This window comes from Mesitornis unicolor, unplaced genomic scaffold, assembly GCF_000695765.1.
Source record: "Mesitornis unicolor isolate BGI_N332 unplaced genomic scaffold, ASM69576v1 scaffold43039, whole genome shotgun sequence".
NCBI classification, from domain to species: Eukaryota; Metazoa; Chordata; class Aves; order Mesitornithiformes; family Mesitornithidae; genus Mesitornis; species Mesitornis unicolor.
In genome coordinates, this window is record NW_010210121.1 from 28,481 (window position 1) to 39,884 (window position 11,404).

Consider the following 11,404-nt stretch of genomic DNA (forward strand, 5'->3'; position numbering starts at 1 on the left):
GCCCAGATGGGTTTGAGAGAGAGAAGGAGGCAAAGGTGCTTCTGGAGTCTCCTTCTCTGGAGACATTCACAACCTGCCGGGATGTGTTCCTATGTGATGTTCTCTGGGTGATCCCGCCCTAGCAGGGGGGTTGATCTTCAGAGGTCTCTTCGAGCCCCTACTATTCTGTCATTCTGTGAAGAAGGAGAAGCACTGGGGAGAACTGAGCAAACAGAGGCCAACATGTGAACAGAGAGGAAGGGAGGAGTGGGGAAAAGAAGTGGCCTTTAAACTGCATCTGCGGGATGGCGGTGGCTGGGGATGGGAGCCGAGCGGCTAGCAGCTGCCTGCAGGTGATCCAGAAGGGATGTGACAGGCAGGCGGTGTGCGTGGATTGGGCTTGGAGGCACGGTGCAGGTGGAAGTAAGGAGGTCAGTGCCGCAGAAGTTGTGTGGGCGCCAGTGGGGTGAACAGGGACGTACGCCGTGGTGGAAGGTGAAGCGATGCGTACAGTAATGACAGCCTGTTGAGTCTGTGAGAGAGGGGAGAGTGCTGGGGTGTGCTTGTGGTTCATAGGGACATTTCTTCAGAAGGAGAAGTAAAGTCTAACTTTAGTACTTGGTGATGCAAACAGATTTATGTTCTTGGTGTGTGTGATTCATGTTTGTCTCACCAGTTGATAGATCTGTCTTGCAAGTTGTAGTTGTAGTGTAAGGAAAAATAAACAAACCGGCAACAGCCTGTGCAGCAGACCTCTCTTCCTCACAGGCTTGCTTGCTTGCTGTCCTATGAGTGATAATTTCAGGCATTTGGTTTTGTTTTGTTTTGAAGTAGTTGCTCAGCATTTGTGTGCTGAGGCTGCTGAAGAGTTTCTAAATAGGGAGTGGGTTTTGTTCCTCTGTTGTTGGTTTTTTTCCTGCTCTTAGCTCTACCTTCCTGTTCCTAAGGCCAGCAGTGAGCTCAGGAATGGTTTTGGGGATGGATGTCCATCCAGGCCCTTCTCTTTCATGGAGGATATTTTCTGCGCTTGGGTAAACTTCTGTCTGTGTGGATTTCTGGGGAAACGACTTGTATGCTGTAGTTGAGGGACTGGCCCAGAGATTCAAAGTCTCTGATTAAGTGGCAAGAGGAGGGGAAGTACTTGTACTTGTTTATGTAAGGGAGGTGGATTAGTTCTGAACAGAGTTGTCAGGGTTTATCTTGTGATGTCCACAATGTCCTGACCTGCCAAAATCTGAAGCATGCCTTACATTGTGCTGTAATGAGAGCAAAGTTAACAGGCTTGGTAAAATGTGCCTTGAAATCGTATTTATAAGCAGTGGATGGAATCTCTTTGTCTGTTTGGATGATGCATTGCACTGATGTTCCACAGAGATAGTTCAGCACTTCATACCAAAATAAGCCAGACCGACTGACAGCTGAAAGGTTTGATTTTGGGTTTAGTTTGTTTTCTCTTGGCTGGGAGCTTTGAAATCCAGAAAAAGTAGTCTTGTATTTTGTATTAATTCCGTATACAAGACTTGCTTTCTTCCCTTTGTGTTTAAATAAATAAATTAATAAATAAAACGAGGAGAAAAGTAGTTACCTTTCTGTGTAAGTCAGCTCATGCTTTATGGTAATCACTTCTCATGTACTGGCTGCACCCATTTGCTTTTCTGAGGTGGGTCAGCTCAAGGAGGAGTATATTTCACAGTTGGATTTATCACATACGTAGTGGAAGTAGCTTTTAGTGATGAGAACTACACAAAACTCTAAAATGAACTAATGGAGTAATGGAGCAACAGCAGACATCGCGCCTTTAGAACTGCTGGTGAACATAGAAACTTTCTAAAACCCTCTTTTAAACTGTTATCAATCAGCTGTCTTATTACTAAGTGTAAGATAAGTTTATCTTCACAAATTAAGCTTGTGGGTGAAGTGATCTTCAGGGCTACTCTATATCTGAGCAAAAATAAGATGAAATGGAGGTATTTCTGAGACACAGATTGGCCTTCAGCACTGTCCTCTGCTTGTTTGGGGCTGGTGTCACTGAGCCAAAGCTGTGCACAGTTTTAAGCACTGTAGTGGATCCAGAGTCTGAGCTGGTGCAAAGTGAGCTTCAGCTTGGCTGCTGTGGGATCTGCAAAGTGCAGAGCGTCCGTGCTCGGGCCTGGGCATAGTCTGCATGCTTGGCATTCAGAAATGTTGCAGACAATGGAAAAACTGTGATTGAAAGTCTTAATTACCTGCTTAAGTTCTTAAACGTTTAAGAAAGCTTCCTAAAATAGAGCATGTCCATGTTGTTTTGTGCTTTGCAAGAGCTTACAGTGAAATACCATATATATATGTATATATATGTATATGTGTGTGTATATATATATGTATATGTGCACGCACACATACACACACACACAGAGATATATATGTATGTATGTATGTGTATAAAAGTAACCCAACAACTGAAAAGGAGGTTCTAATGGTGTGTGTTTTGTAAGTTTTGTGTTGCTTCTCAGTGCTAAGCAGTGCTACCTCAGAAGGTAATGTTTAACAGAATGCTTTTATGGCTTATTGCATATGATTATCCCTCCTTGTATTTCAGGGCACAGTTCCTCTCCCTTTCCCCTCTGCCCTTTGTCTCTCCTTCTATCTCTCCACCTTCCTCTCCTCCTTTTTTTTTTAATGCAATCTTTTTACTCTCTTAAAATGGGATTTTTAAAAGAGAGAAGGAAGTCTAGTCCAAAAGCTTGTTTCAGTGGTTTACAGTTCCTTTATAATAGTGGGGCAGGAGGTGAGGGGTGGAAGTACGCAAACAACTTGCTGGTGTTACTTCAGAAACAGTTTTTTATTACAGTAAGGTTTTAATAGTTAATCAAACAACAATGTTGTAATTCTAAATCTGTTAACAGGTTAACACTTGGCAACACTTAATATTTATAGTGTAATGACTTTACTGTAGCAATTTGAGCAGTAGGATATATTGTGTATAAGAGAAAAGAATGTAGTACCTTGAATTTCTTAAATCTCTGCACAGCTTATTTCATAGCAACGTACTGTAGAAATAACCTCTACCTTCCATTGACCTGCTGAACACATAGTTGTAGCTAGCAAATTTGCTTGGTATTAAACATTCAGCTTTTTACATTTGAGGTCATTGCAGTACTGTATGTATGTACTCAAGCACTGAAGTTCATTCCTCGCTGGTGTAATTGTTAGTTGTGACAGGGAGGAATTCGGGCGCTTAGGACAACATTGCTTCATGTAACTTTTGCTAGGGTAGGAAATCAACAATTCAAAATATTTACTTTTAATTACGCTCATGTTTTTCTTGCATTCAGCTCTTGATTTACACAGCACAAAGGCATTCTGGTATTTAGCTAGCGGAATAGCTTCTCATTTGATACAAATTGATCTGATGGCCCTGTGTGCACGGCAGCTGAGGATGTGGTTTGTTTGTAGCTGGCGTTGATGGGGCAGATGAAAGAGGCAGCAAGAAGGGGTGGGTGGGTGCACGTGTGTACGTGTGTGCCATGTACTGCACTCCCTCGTTTTTGGACAGCTGATGATCCAGTCCCTGTTATTCTGCAATGATGTAAAAATAATAAAACTAAATATTTCCTTGTCATAACACCACAAACAAAAAGATACATTTTTCCCCATTTTAAGGTACAAGCTGAGCGTGTAACAGAGGTCATTGGTAGGCAAATACCCTGCCCATACAGTTTGAAATCAGCCCCCACGCTGCCAGATTTGAAAGGGCCATGTTACAACTCCCTGTAAATTGGTTTGCAGTGGAAACCGTAACAAGATCATTAAATACAAAAGCACTGTTGGATGCTGGGAAAATACTGTGCTGCCCGTGTATATGTGTATCTCCATAGACATGCATGAATAGACAGCATCGATGCCATCGATTTGAATAAGGAGGCAATACACAATATTGAGGTGACTTTGCTTGTATTTGCAACTGACTTTTTTGTTTGATACTATCAGAATTGTGGATATTTCTTCAACTCAACTTTTAATTTGTAGTACTTCAGAATACTAAGACACTGAAGTAGCTCACTTGGTGGGTGTGGCCAAATAGGAACATTATTGTTACATTTAAGTAAAATAGAGGGCTTTTTTTTGTTTATTTTTTTTAAATTTTTTAATTTTTTTTTAACCTAAGATGGTGTTTATGTTTAGAAGTAGCAATACTATTACAGCATGTCAAAGTAAGAGCTTTTGACTTTCTAACATATACCATTAATGACCCTAGGAGAGAAAAAATAATCACATCTGCGCTAGTGCAGTTCTTGGCTTTTCTAGGGCTGATCAATAATCGCATTGTGTATTCATCCCCCCAGCCCCCCATCCTGCGAGGTCAACTTTAACTACTAGTCTTTATATTTCAGAAAAAGGACATAGACTGCCTTATGCATTAGTAATACCAGTCTCGGTGTTTTCTTTAGATCTAATTTACCGTTACCCATCGAAATATTGGTAACTTTTTTTTTTTTCTTAATATAAATTAAATACTTTTTCTGTCATTTTTCAGGAGAGCTTTTCTTCTCTTCTACCTTCTAGTGCTGTGCTGAGAGGTGTAAGTAGGAGCTGGAGTTAGGGTGCTTAGATTTGCTATGGCTTTGAAATTTAAATGGATCCTCTCTTGATTGTAGCATGTGACGGTGACAATGGGTGAACGACATCTTCAGGGTCTCATGTCTGGATGGTATCACAGCTGCTGCAGTAAAGTCTTGTTATGGTTGACCAGTCACATTTGGTCAGTTAATTCTAATTAGAAGTTCTTACTTGTGTTGCATTAGAAAACAGTTTGAAGCAAGCTGGTGGATACTTGGATGAAGTTAATTCATTTTCTCCTCCTTGCCTTGAAAGATTAATGTTGCTTTTTTTGTTTCGTCTTGCAGCCAGAATGAGGAGACGTGAAAGAATCTTGCCTATAAAATAAGCTTTTTAAATTATTATTTTGCATTATAACGTAGCGGTCTCCAGCAACTGCTGTAAAAGAAAGCGTTATTGTGGGTAGTTTTGTCAGTGTTAGACATGTCCAGTAGTTTAAGTCTTGTGACGGTGGCATTTTGCGATTTCTGCATTGTTGTTTTTTTCCATGAAAGTAGTAGTGATACTGGTTCCCTTTTATTCATTTCTTCATATTAGAGGGGAAATGTAGTTTGTTCATAATGGATTATTGATTGGTCTGCGAACAGCAGAAGCCCCAAGGCCTTGTCATCAATGGTACTTACTCTCCCAATAGTGAATGCATCGCTTCATGCAGCTATTCGCAAGCCCAGTCTGCAGAATATAAGCCCGTAATTGTTACTTTTGTGCAGCGCACTTTTTAGGGAGAGGAACTCTTCATTGTCATTATGGGATTTTCCCCCTCAATTTGTTCAAATAATAGTCCCTTTGTTTTGGTAGCAAGATAAAGCTTGTCCTGGATGTTAATGATATATTGCAATTCATTGCTTAGAATACTACAGTGTAACTAATAAAGTACATTTCTTTGTCTCCCAGAAGACAAACACGCACAGTCTGCTAAAACACAAAATAAGTACTGAGTGGGTGACAGCTCTGAGTTTCTCAGCATACCCCATAGCGGCACATATGCAAACTCCTGCCCCCCATTCCTGAGCTGCTTCTTGAGGAGCCACCAAAAAAATCTGGGTTACGGCCGTTTTGCTGATTTTGTTTTGGGAGAGATCACCTCGCTGTAGATGCCTACCTGCAGCTTCTTCAGCAGTAATGCTTTTATCTTTATTTCACTGTGTTCTTCCCCTGCTCAGGGTGTGGCATCACTTCAGAAAGGCCTGGCTGCTTTCTGAGCCCTGGCTGCCGCTGTAAAGCCTGCTGCAAAATGCCACTATCTTGTGGAGGGGGAACAACAGAAAAACACACGATGTGTTTGGAGAAGCGCAAAATAACATCTCAGGGCTCAGACAGCAAGCTTTTCACATGGGAAGAGCTTCCCCAGCTACAAGGGAAGGCTGGTTTAAAATAATTAAACAAATAAAGTGCTGCAAAATGCTGCTGAAGGATTTTATAAAACCTAAACAGAAACAGACTAATAGAAACTCCTTGTTTGTTTTTCCAGGAGCTTTGTGTTTTTCCTTTCCAGTCCTGTGTCAGTTTTTGGCAGGCTTAAACAAACTTCAGGAGATCTGTTGTCAAGATTTCTGCTTTTAATAACTGAATACATTTGAAAATTTGACATCTTCTACAACTGGCTCAGGATTTCTGGATAGCTTTTTACTGGGCTCATTTGGATTACTCTCAGAAAATCAATTTGGAGCTATGCTGCCTTTACCTAATGGCAAGTTTAGTCTATAGGTTGCTGAATGCCAGGATTTCCTGGAAATTCTAGTATGGGCTTACTGTTTAAAGGTATGCTTGTTCTTCTACCCTCTTGTGTAGTCTAAAAGATACAGGCTATCCTATATAGGCTATATGATAGATCTATCTATCTGTCTGTCTGTCTGTCTTCTTTAGACTATGCCTATATAGGATACAGAATCCTCTATAGGCTAGCCTATCTGTAGGCTGATGAAATGGTCCATGAGAGACATTTCTGTGGGATTGATGCCTGAATGAGTATGGCAGGATTGAGCCTTCAGCCAGGGTGGTGGCTGATGACCCCTCTAGGGTCTGGGTGTTCAGAAGCAGCCGTGTCCCCTCCCAAAGTGAGGAGGAGGAGGGTGTGCAGGTGGAGCGAGGCTGGTATGTGCAGAGGATGGTGTCTCTGCGGCTTGGGGAGAAAGGTCTCTGCGGTTCAGTGAACACAAAGGCCAGCGAGGCAGTTGTAAAACGTTCTCTGTCTTTTGTCCCCTCTTTTCCTGCACTTTGCTCTCTTCTGGCCTCTTTGCTGTGAACAGCGAAGTCTGTTTGGCTTTGAGGCAACCTCAGCCTTCTCAAAATCAGGAGAGATCAGGTCTCCGCATTGTCATTCTTTGAAAGATACAATGTTGTCAGATTTACCTAGATGTTTACATGCTATGTCCCATCATTCCATCATCTAGAAGGAATTTCTGTAAGATATTTTTCCTCAAGATCACACCTCACAGTGTGGTGAGTTTTTTTTAGGTTTTGGGGTTTTTTGTGTTTGTTTTTTTGTTGTTGTTTGTTTGTTTTTAAGTCGTTGGTTTGGGCAGAGGAACATGGTGGAGTGACTGCAGTGTATGTTCAAACCTCTTGGAGATTAGAAGAGTGATATTTTCTTTTTTTTCATTTTATTTATCAGATGGGACTTGAAATACTCACACCGAAACTGAAAGCAGTTTGTTTTAAAATATACATGGTGCTGTTTGAATAGGTCTGTGTAGCTTCCCAAATTGTATATTCTTGTTTATTATCTATTGAAGAATTAACCCTTCTTGCCACTACAGCCCATGCAATATGATTCTTAAAGTCACATGTAATTGAAGAGAAATTGAGAAAAGAATGTGTAGTTTTCTGTGTAACAGGAGTATTTTTCTTCTATGTTCTTCTTTCTTTGTGCACTGCACAGGGTGTATCTAAGAAATGAATTTGCCATTACTTTTTAAGTGTGGTATCCCTTGTATTCTGTTTTTCAATTTTTGCATGTTGTTTGTTTTCAATTTCTTTTTTCATTAATTGTTTTCCAGGAGGCCCAAAAAGGTTTTAAGGAGGTACCTCTGGCCTTGCAGGGAGTCCTCACAGCGTGCGTACCTGGTGAGAGCAGGTCATCTTGTCCAAATGTATTTTCTCTCAAGCCAAGAACTCTGTCAGCATCGGTTTTGAAAACCGGAGAAGTTTTGATGCCTAAATGTTTGAAATAGTCGATTGGCTCTCCGCTGAGAGGGTGTTAGGTCACCAGAACAGGCTCCCAGGGAAGTGGGCATGGCACCAAACCTGCCAGAGGTCAGAGAGCATCTGGACAATACTCTTAGTTACATGGTTTAGTTATGGGTACTCCTGCAAGGAGCAGGGGTTTGGACTCTGATCCTTATGGTCCCCCTTGAGATATTCTATGATTCTGTAAAATGCTTGGTTTAAACTTGGAGGAAAGCTTGTTTTCCCTTCTAGGGGTAAATAAAAGAAGGTTATTTGTATTTGTGCCCATGCAAGTCAATGCAAAGTGTCTCCATGAGGCAATGGGTGCAGGAACAAATCTTAAAACTAAAACGCTTGGCTGAGCAAAGGCCCACTGTTCTTAGGTCTTCATTCACGTTTCTCTTCCGTCTTGCTTCATACACCAAACCTGCACGTAAACAGAGATGATAAGTGCCTTGGTGTAGTTTAAAGGGGTTGGAAATGCCTCTGTGACACTAACATGACCTGCTGATCCCTAGTTCCACAGAATGAAGCTAAAGTAGTTCATATGTCCCTTACAACAGAATATTGCGTTCCCCTCAAAAAAAAAATAAATTGTGTGGCATTTAGCGTAGGCTGCAATGGCGTTAGAACACACAAAGTATTTGTGAAGACTACATATTCCTTTACATTCGCTTGCATTTCCTTATGGCTTGCCTCTGTGCTGGTGGGGATCTCCATGCCCTGACAGAGTGGGAGGAATCTGCTATGAATTCTGTGTGACAAGGCAGCGCTAAGGAACTGCAGGCTGAACTTGGACCGAAGCAATGAAAGGTTACTGGTTACCACCTGAAATCAGTTAGAGCTGAAACATTTTTAATACCCTTAGGGCAGCTGGAGGTGGCTGTGTTCAGTGTGTGCTGAAAGAGAATTATTCAGAATACTTCCAAATTCGTAGTTATTTCAAAGTGCAAATATTTTTATCATCGCAGTGAGCCAGAAAGAATAAAAATAGCTATGGCAAAATTTTACTCGCAGTGGAAGAGTAATCAGTGTGGTCTGGTTTACCAGTTGACGTCTTCCATCCCTTCTACCATCTTCAGTGTTGAAATAATTGTTTAACAGTGAATGCTGAGGTGGAAATTATGAGGCCAAAATGTTATTTTCTATTGGTAGGGTTCTTTACGAATATTGTTTTCCTTATTTTTTTAAATTCAGTCTTATGAATTGAAGTGTTTTTCAAAGTTGCCGCTTTTATTTTGGGTTTGCTGCTTCTTTCCTTGCTGATGAACTCTAGCTTTGCTGTTCTGGAAAAGACCCTTTAAAAGAATTACTTTAAGTAGCTTTCAGATGATGTGAGGAGGGAGCCGTGAGCTGTTCCTATACGTTTGTGTCAGTCGATTTCCCAACACCTAAAGCAGACCTCCACACGCTGTACAGCAAGCTCAGATGGGGTGAACACCCTTCCTCCCCCTGGGATTTCTGTCTGTGGAAGATGAAACTTGAAATACTGTGAATCTTAAATGAGTATTATGAGTTAAAATAATTCAAATCTAAGAATGTTTCAACTTTTTTAGACTAACAAAGTAATTTGATAATTTTTCGACTCTGACTTTGCCCCCCCTCAGGACTAATTGAATGTAGGACTAAGAAGATCTCCTGCGAGTGGCTAATATCCCTGCTATAAATAATGCTTTCTTCATATCCTCATTTTCATAACTAACCTTCATTAATGAAAATGCTATAAATAATTAAAGTGGAATATGCCAAGACTGAGCGCAGGGAAGCTGTGGCCAAGTAAACAAAGGGTCTCCGAAGCTTTGGATTTATGTGTGCCTGAACTGCTGCACACAGCGTTCTTGTCTGACTGAGCTTGGCTCTTAAGGCTCTCTTGAACTTTCAGACAGGAAACGCTGTAGAAAGTTGAGTAAAAATGAGACCTACATCTGAAAAAAAGAAAGAAAAAGCCACTAGTCTAGAAGTCAGCCTGCCAATAAGCAGTGTTCTCACTGGTGTAAACTGTAGAAAATGCAGGATGTAGAAAACATTGTCTAAAGTACCAGGGGTCCCCAAAGCTTCCCAGCTTTTTTTTTTCTAGAATAGTGCAGCACATTTCAGAAGAAGCTGTTGCTTTTTTGAGTATACAGTTGTGTTAAATGGAAGAAATTAGCCTGTCGTTTCTTTTTATCATCTAATGAGATTTAGGTTAAGTCTTTGATTATAAGACAAGATGGGTTATTACTTGGCAGACTTGGATTGCAGGTCACATAAGTGATGTTACTCTGAATTGTTTCATCCATCAGTACTCAGTGTAAACTACATTTCCATTTGCTCTTTGGCATGTTTGTACTTTCTGGTACAGCCACTACTTGCAGTGGTTGCAATCCTTTATATACCCAGGGAGTTTCTTCTGAGACTGCCCCTTAATTTGGTTTTAAATGGCTAATTTCATACATTAATTTAGATACTCTTGTTTGCAAACTTCCTGTTCATATGGACTTCTCAATTTGTGATCTGTTGTGATTTTTTTTTTAGTCATAATAAGTTAGTCGTAATGCAAAAAAATGCTTCATTAAAGAAATGAAATTACATTTGTAACACGTCCCTTAGATATTATTATCAGCTCTTAGGGAAAAGTAGCTTGGGCATAGATTTTAACTCTTAACATGCTGAACGTGTACTAGATGTATAGAAAATCAAAGCCAGAAATGGTCTTGTAACAAATAAGAGGGCTAGATTAGCTCAGACATAACAAACTTATTCTGTAGTGTGTATCTGAGATGAGCATTGCATCAGTTTTACCTTGCTTTTTGTTAGGCTCATGCTGGTGATGTGGTTAGACTATTTATTTACATATGGAAGAAACTCAGAAGTGATTACAATGAGAAACGTTAAAATTTGCAACTTTAGATCTGCAGCTCTTTATTTATTGAGTCATAGATGGCAAGTGATGGATGTGTGAATAGTCCTGTTATTGTTCTGCATATTTTTAGCTACATTTTAAGAAGCTGCTGTTTTCTTAATGTAGTAATAGGTTGGTTCTCTGTATTAGAGAATGCAGTATTCTTTGATCTTAGTCATGTGGTGTTTGTAGTACTTAATGAGGATAGGAAAGGGGAAAGATTTTTGTTTTGCAGTTGTGGTATCTAAAAAGAAACAGTCTCTGGAAATCTGTTGTTTTTTGCCATATACAAGGTGTAGGAGTGCTAATGTGTTGCATCTTGCATTGCTGAGGCAGATACTGAACCTTGCATTTAATCATGACACAATACAAAAGCTCCTAAACTTTTCTTAATCTGTTTTGTTAATTAAAGTAGCTTCTTGGTTGGTTTGTTTGCTTGTTTAGGGTTAAGAGTCTGTTTCATTAAGACGGGTGGTGCTGTGGTTTCCTGTACGTCTTGTTGGTATAAATCACTCACTTTTAAGATCGTTTGATACCTACGCACGTTGTCAGTTTACCTTGTTAGATTGAGACTAAAGATACACTTTGAGAGGTGTCTTTTCTTCCTTGTCCATCAGGAAGTAAGTTTTAGTTTTCCTGACTGCTTTGTCAGGCTCTGGATTCTTGTTTTCTCTCTGATCAAACCACTGAGCGTCCTCGGCTTCTGCGCCTGCTCTGTGCATGCCACATCAAGCACAGCAGAGCTGTCTGAGACGCAAAGAAATGCAGTTGCCAGCA